This window comes from Halichoerus grypus, chromosome 9, assembly GCF_964656455.1.
Source record: "Halichoerus grypus chromosome 9, mHalGry1.hap1.1, whole genome shotgun sequence".
Lineage (NCBI taxonomy): Eukaryota > Metazoa > Chordata > Mammalia > Carnivora > Phocidae > Halichoerus > Halichoerus grypus.
Window position 1 is genome coordinate 19,855,055 of NC_135720.1, and position 17,168 is coordinate 19,872,222.

A 17,168-nucleotide genomic window follows, 5' to 3' on the forward strand; every position below is an offset into this window, starting at 1 on the left:
AGGGCCTCAGAGATCTGTGGAACACCATCAAGTGTACAGTCATGTGAACAATAGGAGTCCCAGAAGGGGGGCAGAGAGAGAAAGGGACAGAGAAAAATTTTGAAGAAATAATGGTCAAAAATTTCCCAAAGTTAGTAAAAGACACAAATCTATATATCCAAGAAGTTGAATAAATTCCAAGAAAGATAAACACAAAAAGATTCACACTGAGACACATCAAGTATGAGATGCTATTCTGAACTGAAGGATGGCAAATACATGGTGTTAGTGCTAAATCTGATCGTTAATATCCAGCACTGGTCTGAAAATTCTTCGAGGTCAATCATTGTGTCTGATTAAATCCTTAGTTTCTAGCAAAATATCTGGAAGGAACTGGGAAAGTAGAGCAGACGTAAAGTTGAAATAACACTGATATAAAGAGGGAAGCTGGATAGAGGAATTTAAAGACAAAATGGGGATTCAGCTAAGGGTAAAATTTTTGAAATCCGTGGCACCAATCCACATGTTTTTCTCTATTATTGGCCAACAATTTAAGTTAAGGTGATGAAAAGAAAATAGTTGGGGAGGCAGATGGAGTAAAATGAGGAACGTTAAAATGTACAGGAATTACAGCAGAGGAGGTATAGTCAGTAATACTGTAATAATGTTGAATGGTGACTGCACTTATCATGGTGAGCACTGAGTTATATATGAATAACTTTATTTGGTACCTGAAGCCATCCAGAATGATTGAGAATGATATGAAAGATAAGAGACTGGAATTTAGTTCCAAATCCTTGATAAGGATGAAAAGATTAAACACATATAATTATTTATTATGATTATTTCTACAATTTAAAGCTTCAAATGGGGAGAAAAGAACTTGTCAAGAAATCAACTCTGTTAAAAGAAAGTTGTAGGTGAAAATAAAGCATTACAGAGCTGAAAAATAAGATTAGCTTGGAAGAAAAAGACATATATTTGGGGATAAAACCAACTTAAGTTTGATATGAGTGGGTAGGGTTATCTGTACTATCTACTGCTTCCCAGAAAGTTTATACCTAAATCATCATGATTGCTTTGTTTGTTGTTCATTTGTTTGTTTGTTAAGAGTTCCAAATCAGAAGTTTCACAACATGCTAGTAGCCTGCTCTAGGATATGTAACAAAAAGACAGTGAATATCTCTAAGGTATAAAGGAGTTGCAGTTGGCTCTTTTCCCCTACGCATGTAATTTTGTTCTGCTTTGTTTTTGCCAATTACAGATTTCAACATAGAAACAGCCTGGTAAAGAAAACAGCTTGGGGATATACGTTGTTCTTAATGACTAGTTACTAAGTATTTTCAGATCTTAATTTTGGGTCAGGTCCTTAATATAATTAGTGACTTCACTTTGAAGCTTAAAAATAAAAGTGTTACGGTGCACTCACATATCCATCCTGTATCCAATTTATTAAAAATTGTGTCATTCTATGATCCATGTTTTAAAGCATTCTAATAATATTGCTAAATGTCTGTTTCAATAGGAAGTGTTCAAATTTTGACTCCAACATAATAAGGCATAACACCAGAAATTCCAGGAATCAGTCCAGTAAATGACTAAAAGGAATAAATGAATGGATGAATATCCATATCAGCAAATATTTGTTAAAGGCACACACACACACACACACACTCATACCTTCACACACACATACATATATATTCTAAACTCTTCTGCAGGGATCAGTAACTATCAAAACACATGTTTTTAGTTCTACTATGTTGATCTTGAAGAACCAGAAATAGCTAATAGGTGGGTATTTAACTGAATAAAAGCCCGTTGGTCTTCATTCCTTTCAAAATTAAATTACATGTTATATTAACAACATACCTCATTCCTCTTCAAAAGAGGAAACTACGATGGAAATACCAACTTACTTGAGATTTCATTAAACTCAGATAACCCTTACATTAAAATACAAAGTTAGGAGCCATGAGAAAAATCCTAAGGGTGCCTTGTAAAAAAAAAAAAAAAGTGTAATGTTTATCATAGGTGATACACTTATTTTTGTAATCAAAATGGCTACTGTTGCTTTACTGCATCCAAATTTTCATTTTTTATACAACCTTAGGAAACTTGTCACTGACTCTTCAGCAAGGATGATGTTAAGGATATTGTTGTTATAGTACACAGTGTTCTTTTGAGACACTTTGTGGTTTCAGTATTAGTGATGGCCATATTTTCAAGCAACTATTTAACTTCTATATTATATCTCCTTGAATCACATATAGAAATATGCTTCTGCTTTGCATTGGCTTCTAGAAAACTCAAAGTTAAATCTGTGATTGACTCATAGCATATGCTCCATAAGAATAATGCTTACTTTGTGAGTAATGTTCTAGGGTATTTGGACAGACTTTGGTCTAAATATTAACTAACTACATCAATTCCTACTAACTACATCAATTCTCCCCAGTTAAATTCACTGGTGGCCTTGCTTTTACCATTGACCTTTAGTTGATTTAAATAATTTGCTATCCTTTCATATAAGTTTTCTATTTTCTATTTTTAATTCATAGCTGAAAAAATATATTACTTCATTCGTATCTATATACTTACATAAACACACACACTACAGTGCAGACATGACAACCGTGTACTTGACAGTTACAAACATATATCTATGAGACTGATTTATTTAGTTACAAAGATGACATAGTTGTTTTTGTTTTTTTGTGAAAAAGCTATACCAAATGTCTCCCATTGGGCTTCCTTTTCTTCCTGAGAAACTACTCCCTCACCATCATATCCAGAAAATATAATTTTTTAGCTATTTTAGTTATTAGAAGAATCTAATCTCAGTTTTGTAGACTTAGTCCTCTTCATTTTAAAAATTTTATTACATATCTGATTCAAAGATCTTCTTATACACTCATCCTAACCCAAGTTAGGTCTGTGACTCTAGAGGCTTAGATTTGGAGCAGGGCTATCTGCTTTTCACATTCCTCTCACTTCTCTAGCCTCTTCACTGTGTTGATTCCTCCATTCTTGAGTATACATGAACCAGGTGAGGAGTGGAGACAAATAGAATAGGGTCACTGCTTAGCGCTTGAGTCTAAGATGCATGTCCCAATTTTACTTTACCAGGGGTTATTGAAAGCCTGTATGATCATTGATAATGTGGTTTTTGGATGCCTATTCTGCTATTGTTTCTTAGATGTGTGGCTTGCACAGAAACTTGAAGAAAGGGGAGAGGTGAGAAGAGGTAATCTGTATTTTCTTTGGTCCCTAGCTGAAGTACCACCAAAATAGCACCATTAACCTCTAATAACTATGTTCACATAACTCTTCAGAAGCATTGGGCACAGAAGTCAACAAAATCATCCTACATAATAAGAATCTATGCAGAGAGCAGAGAATAAGGACATAATAACAAGTAGTTTCTGTGAGTTCACTTGATCACTTGTGTCCATGCCACCAAATAATATAAAAATTTGAAGAGGCAGATGTGAGTGGATATCATTCAGTAAACTAAATCCCAAGCTCCTTCTTACAGCCATCACAATCTTCAAATCATTCTCTTGGGGGCCCCCTTCCCCTAGCCTTGAGGAGAGAGAACAGCCTTTCTTCACAAACACTGCATTTTTCCAAATTCCAATGATTGCAATGACTGCAAATTCCAATGATCATGAGTGATGAGACAGGTGGGTGGCATCAGAGCCTGTTCTTGGAACTGGCACATATCAGCAAGCCCTAAAGGACGGTGGCTCGCCCCAACTGCTGGTGGGCATGGATTGTAATTGGTGGAATACTTCTTGTCTTTATTGTCAGCTTTGGTTCTTAGTCAAATTAGCCAATTCCAAAAGAGCAGAAAAAAATGTTTCTCTCTAACTTGTCAAGTCTTCCCTAACTGAATCTTAGTTGTATTCAGGTAGCTGACTAAGATTCCTTGATCTCAGGAATGGTAGGCCTTTTTGCTAACCCTAGAAAATGTCTCATGATTAATATAAACTTCTCACAGAAATCCCACTATTCCATTCTCCTTCATTGGATACTCCTCCCTATATTCCATGGAGATAGAGGCGGCCATATGACAACAGTCATGTTTAATGAGTCATAAGAGAAAATCTCCTGGAAGCTTTAACATAAAAAAACGTTGTTCCCAGATAAAAAGACAGTACTTGCAAGAAGAAAGTTTTATATCCTGGCCTCTTCCTTTCTACTCAGGATACTGGTCATGTGGCCCTACTGCCTAAAGTGACTGCAGTAGATCATGCATTGACATCATGAAAGGAAGGCCAACGAAAGCATGGAGATGCTAACAAAGTGCAGTGTTCTCCTTGAGCTACTGAAGCTGCTATTGCCAGCCTGTAATCACCTTTTCCAGATTTCTTGCCTTTATTTATTTAATAAGCTACAATCCATCAGGAATTCTGTTAGTTGCATATCAAAGCCCTCCCATCTGATAAAATTAATGCTTTAAAAATGTACAAATTCTTAATGGCCATGCGTTTTTTATTAAAAAATTATATTTACCTCCAGATAATTTCCTCCCAGATATTAGGACAGCCTGTCTTGATAACAATCTCTCTATCAGTGTGAGGGGTTTTTAAATACTGCTTTCTGGAATAATTACTCATTGGTCTCATTATCTTCAATCATTGTGATTTCAAGAGATTGGGAATAAAGTACAATTTTTCTTTAAAAAAAAAACTAAACTGTTTATTATCAATTTACTGGACATCTAGTTCCTGTGGTTGGAGCTAGATATGCAATAAAAGAAATGAAGTAAAGTTCTAAAGGGTGTTACAGTGAAGAAATTAGAGTTAGACTAACTTTCAGATTTAAAATAGACATATCACATTTTAAAAATCCTATAATTTGAACAACTGTCCTTGCAGATATATAGATGGTTAAATTTGGGAGAAACTGCTATATGGTTTTCATTCCCACTATTATTTGCTGAACACGTAAATTCAACAAAGTCTTACAGAACAGCTTAGAAGAACAGGTTCATGTCATGTATATTTTTGCAAGAAAAAGCTTTTTAAAAATTAAATGTAGTCTATCATACATGTGAAGAGAACAATAGAGTTAATTCATTATATTGATGATATATTTTCAGCTTGTGTTATTTTCCATATTCTCACTGATTAATGATATAATTAATATCTTCCTAGCAAATGAAACATCTTCTATATCCAGATTTACTTTCGAGACAGAGGAACATATTCTTATATCCTGAAATCTAATTCTTTTATATTTAATCTTCCATTCACAACACATGTTTCAGTTACAAAATCAGGTTTATTTGATTTTATAAAACTGATTAAATGTCACAGATAACCATAGGTAGAATTTACAAAATACAGCTTCCTTCACTTTCTGCTCAAGGGAGCCACCCCTGTCCTTTAGTTACTCCATAGTCTAGTCTAGTTATTGTAGCTAGAAGTAAATGGTTATTCCCTGGTGGGAGATTTGATCTTTTCAGGGAGAAATAAAATATTTCTTTGCTTATACAGGTTCAAATAGCTTTGTTTCCCATAAAATTTATAAGACAGATATTTTTGATGCTATTAATCACACACTAAATTTGCTAATATTTCAAAAACAAAATTGGTTTGGGATTTTCTTATGTTACCATTAAGGAATCATTAGGCTGTGTATCACAGAGTAAATGTGCACATTCCATAATAAAGGCCCCTAGTCTTCCAGGATATCTATTCCCATTCATTGTTATTCTCAAATTGATTGTATGGGATTTTCCCTATTGCGTGCTCAATGCATAAACCTCACATACACAAATCTGAGCATGACTTAAAAAGTAAACCAATTTTTCTGTTCCTTAACTGGTGTCCTAACCAATCAAACACAATGTTCTCTGATTATAATGTTCAAACAGGGACAGATACAGATAAAATTATGACTTAAGGCAATGCTCATTTTTTAATGCCTTCTTTACCTCATCCCTGGAACCATGTTTTCTATTTTCTACAGCCCCAACCAACAAATCATTAATCCAACTGGCCACTCTCACAAAAGCACCTGAGTATAACGGACTTTGCAGGGTCATTGTTTATCAAATGTGTATGCCCTTTCTCCCAGTCCCTTAGGGTTCTACTGTCCCAGGAGAATCTCATACTAATAGGGTTGACACCAGTTTTTGGAAGAGCCCCCAAGCCATTGCCATATTTATTAAAGCCTCCTAAAAATAAAATAAGTGTACTTCTGAAACTCTAAATTGTTATGGAAATATAAGCAACCATTGTCTTAGTCTATTGGCTTTCTTTAACAAACTACAAGAGACTGCATAGCCTATAAACAATAGAAATTTATTACTCTTAGTTCTGTAGGCTGGAATTCCAAAATCAGGGTGCCAGCAGGTGAGGGCCCTCTTCCAGGTCACAGACTTGAGGTTGTATCCTCACATGGCAGGATCAGTGAGAGATCTAAATGGATCCCCTTTTATAACGGCACTAATCCCTTCATAAGGTCTTCACCCTCATGACCTAATCACCTCGCGAAGGCCCCACTTCCTAAAACTATCACCTTGGGGATAGGTTTCAAAACATGAACTTTGGGGGCACACAAACACTCAGACCATAGCAGCCACTGCTGTTGTTAATTCAACAACAATCAATATCTATTGAGTGGCTACTATGTGCCAGTCACTTTTCTAAGTGATTAGAACACATTAGTGAACTAACTACCAAAAAAAATCTCTGATTTCACCTTGCCATTTGCAACAACATGGATGGACCTAGAAGTATTATGCTAAATAAAATAAGTCAGATAGATAAAGACAAATAATATATGATTTCACTTGTGTAATCTAAAATATAAAACAAATGAATAAACAAACAAATAAAAACATATCCATAAATACAGAGAATAAACTGACAGCTGCCAGAGGGGAGGAGGTGGGGAAATGGGCAAAATGGGTGAAGCGAAGTGGGAAATAGAGGCTTCCAGTTATGGAATGAATATATCACAGGGGGGAAAAGTACAACACGGGGAATACAGTCAATGGTATTAAAATAGGATAGTATGGTGTACACTTGTGATAAGCATAGTATAACATATCAACTTGTCAAATCACTATGTTGAACACCTGAAGGTAATGTAACATTGTGTGTCAACTACACTTCAATTTTTAAAAATTAAATTAAATTAAATCATTTTTTAAATCTCTGATTTCTTTTTGCCAGAAACAAAATAAATAATAAACATAATAAACAAGTAAATTATACATGCCACAAATGCCCTTGGTGAATATAAGAACTGCAGATTCTAGGGAACAAAAGTGTAAACTGAAGACTAAAGAATGAGATTTAATTTTAAATGGGACAGTCAGGCCTCATTGAGAAGGTGACATTTGAACAAAGATTTGAAGGAAATGAGCCCTGAAGATGTATAGGAGTGTTACAAGCAGAGGAAACAGCTGGTAAAGGCCCTAAGGTTTGAGAGTTCTCAGTAGGATTGAAGATACATAGGCATTAGGCTGGAAAAAAAGTGGATGAGGTCAGAGAACATACAGGGAACTGGTTTATACAGAGCCTGAGAGGCCATTGTAAGGAATTTGGTTTTTATTCTGCATGAAATGGGGAGTCATTGAACAGTTTTAAGCAGAGAAGTGGCATGATCAGATTTATGACTTAATAAGATTACTGTGGGTACTTTGAGAAGGATATACTGTGGAGGCAAGAGTGGAAGCACCAAGACCAGCTAGGAGACTACTCCAATAATACAGACAGAAAACAATGGCGGCTAAATTAGACCAGGCTGGTAGCAATACGAATGGTGAGAAATGGTCAGCCTCTGGATGTATGTAGAGCCAATATGATTTTCTAAAGGAATAAATGTGGGATGGAATTAAAAAAAAAAAAAAAGAATCAAGGATGAGTCTTAAGATTTTTGGCTTGACAAGGAGTTTTTGAAAGGATGGAGATGTCATAAACTGTTACTCCCAGCAGGCTTCAAAAGTTGCCTCATTACCAGGGTCTGGAACAAATTTTGGCTATTGTTTCTTTTCTTTCTTTTTTAAAAATTTTAAAATTTTAATTTTTTAGTTTTTTTAATTTAAATTCAATTAATTAACATATAGTGTATTATTAGTTTCAGAGATACAGTTCAGTGATTCATCAGCTTCATATAACACCCAGTCCTCATTACATCACATGCCCTCTTTAATGTCCATCACCCAGTTACCCCATCCCCCGATACCCCCTCTCCTCCAGCAACCCTCAGTTTATTTCCTATGATTAAGAGTCTGTTATGGTTTGTCTCCCTCTCTGATTTTGTCTTGTTTTATTTTTTGGCTATTTTTCTTAGCTAGCTTCTCATCTCAAACAACATAAGGAAGAGTTGATTCTACATGTAGAAAAGGTATCTATGTGGAATAATTTCTAGGGTGCCAGGAAGGTACAGTGCCCTCCAAAATCCCCCACCCCTTGCTTGTATCTGGAATCTAAATTGTTAGAGTTTTTCTTAAAGGTTTTGAATACTATTAAAACATGAATGATCCCAAAGACAGATGCCATTTAAGTTGTTACCAATCAACAAATATGTTTACACCTTTGTATGCAAGAGTTATCAAAGAAACATAGAAATATAGAGCTGGAAAGGGCCTTCTCAATGGTTATAGTTTAAAAATAAGTAACCCAAGGGGTGCATGGGTGGCTCAGTTGGTCGTGTCCAACTCTTGGTTTCAGCTCAGGTCATGATCTCAGTGTCTTGGGATCTGGCTCCACACTCAGCACGGAGTCTTCTTGAGATTCTTTCAACCTCCCTCTCTCTCTGCTCCTCCCCCCATTCACTCACACTCTCTCTCTCTCTCTTAAATAAATAAATAAATAAATAAATAAATAAATAAATAAAATCTTTTAAAAAAATAAGTAACCTGAGAGACAAAGAAATTACGTGACTTGTATATGTTCATAAAACTCTTTGGGACGAGACATGAGATTGTAATCCAAGTCTCCTTGTTCCTAGTTCAGTGCTTGTTCTGTGTAAATTTGATGGAGGAACAGAATGGGTAGTGCAGAATGAATCCCTATTTGAGAAGACAGTGGTGCTGAAGGCAGGAATGGACACCAAACACAAGACAAGAATTATAAGTTGCACAGCTTGAACATACACAACACATATATGTCAGTTATACCGCAACAAAGCAGTTAAAAAATAAACATAAAAGAGTAAATAAAAATTCCTCCATTGACTCTCCATCTCTTAGTGTATCTCTCTCCACTTACAACCAACTCCTAAAAAATAAACTCTACACTGAATGACCATTTCTCTTTACTTTATTCACTCTTGAGCCCATTGTAAGCAAGTCCCGCCTTCACTACTACTTAAACTCTTCAATGACCCCTTAAAAGATCCATGGGATCTTTTTAGTTCTCTGCATACTTGATCTCTCTCCAGTGTTTCAGTGCTGCTAATTCTTCCTCAACAGTAGAACTCTCTCCTCACTTGGTTTCTGTGACTTTATGCTTTTTGGGTTTCCCATTTTACCATTCAGCCCACATATTCTCCATCTCCTTTGCAGCTCTTGTTCCTACATTTGCGCTTTAAATAGTGGTGTTCCCCAGGATTCTAATCTTGGTCTTTATCTCTTCCTGTTTTGTAAGCTGTCTTAGAGTGATTCTATCCTCTTGATTTCTTCTACCCGCTATGGGCTCATTTCTGTTTCTAGGCTAGACTTTTTCTCTAACCCCATTCTCATGTAGTCATTCATTTAATCATTCAACTCATCTAAATCAAGTGCCCCTTACATGCATATCTATCCACAGGCATCTGAAACTCAACAAGACTGAAACTAAAATTATCTTACTGTCCAAACTGTACCTGCTGATGTACTCATTTTCTTTATAAGAGACAGTACCCAACTCATAGATGCTCCCCTTCCCTCCATTTCTCCTGATACTGCCTTAATCCAAGACCTTACCATGTCTGAGCTCAACAGCTGCAGTGCTGTTCTAATGGTCTATCTCAAGACTCCCATCCATTCCATTCTCAATAGCATAACTAAAATTGCCTAATACACAAATCTAACCATATCATTTCCCTGACAGAAATCATTATATGCCCCCCATGTTGACAATGGAGTAAATTCCAAATGCCTATCCAGGTATAAAATGTTCCAAATAAGGAAACTCTTGGCTACTCTCCCATTTTACTTCACTTCTTGCTCTTCCCTCACCACCTCTTCACTTTCACTTTTCATTCCATTTATGTCCAGCAGTCTGCAATTTCTTCAAATAACCCAATCTGCTTTACATTTCCAGGACTTCGTACTTAAGGTGCTCTTTTTACTTGAGGATACCTTATCTCCTTGTCTACCTGGAACATACCCATTAATTCTTCAACATTCAACTATCCTTTCCTCTATGAAGCAATTTCTAACCATCCCAACAAATAGGGTTTGTCATTCACTCATCTGTGCCCTCACACTAATCTGCACTCTATCATAGCACATACAAAAGTTCCTCACACTATATTTGACATATGTCTATATTTTCTTACTAGACAGTGAGAAAATTGGCAAGGATTCTACCTCATTCATCTTTATATTCCCAAAAATTTGTAAAGTGTTTGACACACAGTTTTGTAAGATTTTCACTAAGCAGAATTTATCATATGTAGTTTTTTTTTTTTAAAAAAAAGGGATTCCTGCATATGTGGTATCATTATCCAAGGAAATAAATATTGAATTATATACTTTCAAGAACCAAGGCAGATATGAGAAGATATTTTAGACATGGAGGAGTCAGGGTTGGGGGTGGTGTTTTCTGCACCCTTTAAATTATTCTCACATTACTATTTTTCCTACTGTGTCTGCCCAGGATACATCTGCCTCAAGGGCTTCATAAATTTTCCTTCACATTATCTTAGCAATAAGGTGGCAGAGAAGTCAACTCTGTACAGAGATTGGTCTCTATTCTGACATTTTCTGTGGATTATTTGAAACCTCATCCAAACCAGCAAAGCTTCCCATAACTTTCAAGCAGGGTCTCTACCAAGCCACAGAATTTTCCTTTAAAGTGTGGGTGATGACAATTTTCCTAAGACTTGATCCCACAGTAGCAAGGCACTCATGTTTCTACAAGAAATGGAAGAATATTAAATTATAAGGAGTTCAGACTAAGTTAGAAAACCTGTCGAGATTGACACTGTGGTAACTGCCACAAGTGATTTTAGTGTTTTTTTTAAAAACACTCTGAAACAGCAATGGGACCCATAACAGCAATAAAACATTTTATGTTCCTTCCATGTAGTTACATTTATTTCTAATTAGAAAATAAAGCATATGGTACACAGAATCTAGAAGCAAGGTTTATTTACATGTACAAACATAGATTTTTCCCATTATTCAACATTTTGAATTTTCTAATGATTGTACAGCCAGAAGTCACTACAGAAGTATTCCATTATATCTCCTTTAAGTGTGCAGCATAAAAAGGATGAGGACGATGAAAAACTTAACTAAAACTGGTCCTTTAGAGTAGAGGAACTTCAATAAACCTGAAGAGTTTTCTATACATATCTGTATTCAAAATTATTGAAAACACACATTCATAAATATTCTATTTTACATAAGAAGATGCCTCTTTTGTAATCAGGGCAATAAACACTGATGATTTAAATTTATTTTAAATACCTGATTAAATATTTCATTTCTGCCAACACATCCATTATGAATTACCCTCATTAATGATAGAAAACGTACTTCTCAGTTTGATTTTAATATATCACACTCATCTGGAAAGAAACTAAAGAAATATTCTGCACAGGAGAACAAGAGGCACTGAAGCAATAGGACTCCTTCATTGGTTTCTGGTAAAAACAGGAAAAATACTACCTCCCACCACTTTGTCAAGCAAAATATAGAAAACAGCCCTTTGTTCAAAATATTAGGGGCAGGCAATGCATTATAGATAGCTATTGTCATATTGTTTGGCTAAAAATTTCTCCTACATAGATAATCATCTTTCAAAGGATCAAAATACAATGAAATATATAATACCTATTTGACTACAAATGAATCATTTTTTGATGAGGTCAGTTCAAATTGTTAAAATTTTTCAATGATCACTCTTTTTCTTCAGTTTTATTGAGATATTGACAAATATATATATTTAAGGTGTACATCCTGATGGTTTAATATACATATACATTGTGAAATGATTACTATAATCAAGTTAATTAATATAGTTACACAGTTACTATATTTTTTTTTAAAGATTTTATTTATTTGACAGAGACACAATGAGAGAGGGAACACAAGCAGGGAGAGTGGGAGGGGGAGAAGCAGGCTTCCCGCGGAGCAGGGAGCCCGATGTGGGGCTCGATCCCAGGACCCTGGGATCATGACCTGAGCCGAAGGCAGACGCTTAACAACTGAGCCACCCAGGCGCCCCTCACAGTTACTATATTTTTGATAGTGAGGACACTTGAGATCAACTCTCTTAGCAAACTTCAAGTATACGATACATTATTCATTATAATCACCATACTGTACGTTAGATTTCCAGAACTTATTCATCCTGCACAATTGAATCTGTAAACTCTTTGAACATCTCCCCATTTGTCCCATTTCTCACTCTTGGAAAACACCTTTCTTTTTTTTTTTTAAGATTTTTATTTATTTATTGAGAGAGATAATGATAGAGAGCATGAGAGGGGGGAGAGTCAGAGGGAGAAGTAGACCCCCCGCTGAGCAAGGAGCCCGATGCGGGACTCGATCCCGGGACTCCAGGATCATGACCTGAGCCGAAGGCAGTCACTTAAACAACTGAGCCACCCAGGCGCCCTGGAAAACACCTTTCTACTCTCTGCTTTTATGAGTTCAAATATTTTAGATTCCATTTATAAGTAAGATCATACAGTATTTGTCTGTGTCTGGCTTATTTCACTTACCATAATATCTTCCAGGTTCACACATGTTATTGCAAATGGCAAGATTTTCTTCTGTTTTAAGGCTGTGTATACACACACACTTAACGTTGTTTTCATATATCAGATATTGTGCATAATTGTGCAATGAATGTAGGGACACAGGTATCTCTTTGAGATACTGGTTTAATTTCTTTTGGATATATACCCAGAAATGGTATTGCTGGATTATATGGTAGTTCTATTTTGAATTTTTTGAGCAACCACCATACCATTTTCCATAATGGTTGTACTAATTTACATTCCCATCAACTGTACCAGGGTTCATTTTTCTCCATATCCTTGCAAACGCTTATTATCTTTTATCTTTTTGATAATAACCATTCTAACATGTGTAAGATAATATTTCATCGTGGGTTTGATTTGTATTAACCTGATGATTAGTGATGCTGAGCACTTTTTCATATACCTGTTGGCCATTTGTATGCCCTCTTGAGAAATAGCTATTCAAGTCCTTAGCCCATTTTGAATTGGGTTATTTGGTTTTTTTGCTGTTGAGCTGTTTGAGTTCTTTATATATTTTGGATATTAATCTCTTATCAGATTTATGGTCTGTAAATATTGTCTCCTATTGTGTAGGTTTCTTTTCCACTCTTGATTATTTCCTTTACTGTGCAGAAACTTTTTAGTTTGATGCAATCCCACTTGTCTATTATGCTTTTGTTACCTGTGCTTTTGGTGTCATATTCAAAAAAATCATTGCCCAGACCAATGCCAACAAAAATTTTCCCTATGTTTTTATCTAGTAGTCTTTCAGTTTCAGGTCTTCTATTTAATTCTTTAATCCATTTCTAGTCGATTTTTTTTGTATATGGTGTGAGAGAAGGGTCCAGTTTCATCCTTTTCCATGTGGTCATCTAGTTTTCCCAAAACCATTCATTATGTGTTTTTAGTATCCTTGTCAAAGATCAGTTGACCATAGATGTACAGATTTATTTCTGGGCTCTCAATTCTGTTACATTGGTTTATATGTCTTTTTTATGCCAGTAACATATTGTTTTGATATATCTTTGTAATATATTTTGAAATCAGGAAGTGTGATGCCACCAGCTTTGTTTTTCTTTTCTTTTTTTTTTTTAATTTTTTAAAATTTATTTGACAGAGAGAGAGAGACAGCCAGAGAGGGAACACAAGCAGGGGGAGTGGGAGAGGGAGAAGCAGGCTTCCCGCAGAGCAGGGAGCCCGATGCGGGACTCGATCCCAGGACCCCGGAATCATGACCCGAGCCGAAGGCAGACGCCCAATGACTGAGCCACCCAGGCGCCCCCAGCTTTGTTTCTCTTGTTCAGGATTGCTTTAGCTATTCAGGGTCTTTTGTGGTCTCATATTAATTTAGGATTGTTTTTTCTATTTCTGTAAAGAATGCCATTGGGATTTTGATAGGGATTACATTGAATCTATAGATGGCTTTGGATAGAATGGACACTTTAACAATGTTCAATCCATGAACATATAATGTCTTTCATTTATTTGTGTCTTCTTTAAATTCCTTCATCAGTGTTTCATACTTTTCGGTGTACAAGGCTTTTCCCTTTTTGGTTAAGTTTATTCTAAGTATTTTATTCTTTGTGTTGCTATTGTGAATGGGATTGTTTCCTTAATTTCCTTTTTGGGTGGTTTCTTGTTTTGTGTATAGAAATGTGACTGATTTTTGATATTGATTTTATATCCCTCAATTTTACTTAATTAATTTATTCTAACAGTTTTTGTTGTTGAGTTTTTAGGGTTTTCTACATATATGATCATGCATCTGTAAACAGAGATCATTTTACTTCTTCTTTTCCAATTTGGATGCCTTTTATTTCTCTTTTCTTGTCTCACTGCTCTGGCTAGAATTTCCAATACTATGTTAAATAGAAGTGGTGAGAGTGGGTATTCTTGCTTTGTGCTGGATTCTCAAGGGAAATCTTTTCATTTTTTTCCCCATTAAATATGGTGTTAACTGTGGGTTTTTGTTTTTTTTTTTTTCAGATGGCCTTTTTTGTGTTGAGGTAAGTTTCTTCTGTATTTATTTCCTTGAAAGCTTTAATAATAAATGGATGTTAAACTTCACCAAATGCTTTTTCTGCATCTATTGAGAACATATAATTATATTATATGTTTATTATATTAGTAGTGGTTGTATATATTATTATCAGGTTGTTTATTTGAGATTTTTCTTGTTTCTTAATACAGGCACTTATTGCTAGGAACTTCCCTCTTAGAACTGCTTTTGCTGCATCCCATAAATTCTTGTTTGTTGTATTTCCATTGTCATTTGTCTCAAGATATTTTTTTATTTCTCTTTTGATTTCTTCTTTGAACCATTGGCTGTCAGTAGCATGTTGTTTAACCTCCACATATATTTTAATTTTTCAGTTTTCTTCTTTTATACTATTGTGGTCAAAAAAGATGCTTGAGGGGCACCTGACCAGTCAGTTAAGCGTCTGCCTTCAGCTCAGGTCATGATCTCAGGGTCCCGGGACCGAGCCCCATGTTAGGCTCCCTGCTCAGTGGGGAGGATGCTTCTCCCTCTCTATCTTCTACTACCCCCTGCTTGTGCACTCTCTCTCTCACTCTCTCTTGCTGTGTCAAATAAATAAATGAAATCTTTTTTTTAAAAAGATGCTTGATATGATTTCAATCTTCTTAAATTTATTAAGACTTCTTTTGTGGCCTAATATGTGATCTGTCCTGGAGAATGTTCCATGAGCACTTGAGAAGAATGTGTATTTCGTTACTTGTGGATGGAATGTTCCTGTATATATCTGTTAAGGTCATCTGGTATAATGGGTCATTTAAGGCCAATATTTTCTTATTGATTTTCTGTCTAGATGATCTATTCATTGATGTAAGTGGGATATTAAAGTTCCCTGCTATTATTTTACTGCTATTTCTCCCTTTAGGTCTGTTAATATTTGCTTTCCATATTTAGGTGCTCCTATGTTGGGTGCATAAATATTTATAAATGTTATATCCTCTTACTGGATTGACCTCTTTAATGATCATGTAATGCCCTTCTTTGTCTCTTAATATAGTCTTTGTTTTAAAGTCTATTTTGTCTGCTATAAGTATAGCTACCCCAATTTTCTTGGTTTCCATTTGCAAACAATACCTTTTTCCACCCCTTCACTTTTAGTCTGTGTGTGTCCTTACATCTGAAGTGAGTCTGTTGTAGGCAGCATATAGATGAGTCTTGTGCTTTTATCCATTCAGCCACTCTATGTCTTTTGATTGGAGAATTTAGTTCATTTTCATTAAAGTAATTATTGATATCTATGTACTTATGGCCATTTTGTTAAAAGCTTTCTTCCTTTGAGATTTAATGACTTTCTTCAGTGATCTCCTTATCTCTTGTGTTCCTACTATAGGTTTTCGCTCTGTGGTTACCATGAGGCTTACATAGCTATAACAACTTATAGCTATCACATTCCTAATCACATTCTAGAGCTCTACAGTTTTACTTCCCCACCAATTTTTATATCATCTTACATTTTTTTTATCTTGTGTCTTCTTTAATTATTATTGTTACAGTCCTCTATCAGATGGGTCTTTTGTAAATATGCTTTCCCAGATTGTGGCCTGTCTTCTAATTCTCTTGATATTGTCTTTTGCAGAGCAGAAGATTTTAATTTTAATGAAGTCCGGCTTATCAATTACTTGTTTCATGTACATGCCTTTGGTGTAGTATCTAAAAAGTTATCACCATACCCAGGGTCATCTAGGTTTTCTCCTATGTTATTTTCTAGGGGTCTTATAGTTTTGCATTTTGCATTTAGGTTTGTAATTCATTGAGAGTTAAGTTTTGTAAAAGTAATTTTGGTATTTCTAAGGTATGATATAGGTTTCTGGGATTGGAGTCCTAGTTTACAACATCATGGCTATAGGAACTAAGGGTTTGATTTATATGTGCTTGCTTTTTAACCATCCAGGAATCAGGTCATATGTTGGAGATTATCTGCTCAAGTGGTTCCCAAACATCTCTCTTTAAATTGGTTTCACTAGAATGAGATGGTTGGATAGTTAGGTTTGTTGTTTAAAAATTAATTCTCAGGAGCAAATAGTCAAAACAGGAGTATTATGGCACATGGACATGATTGATCATTATATGCTATTACTGTGCAGTATTTAAGGTTTTAAGTATTTAAGTTTATTTAAGAGCTCAAAGAGGGATTCAAAAATTTAACAGAATTGAAAGGAGATGGCACTCAGACTACTTTTGCCATTGTTTCAAGAATTGACCTAAACAATACACCAATGCTAACATTTGAGCA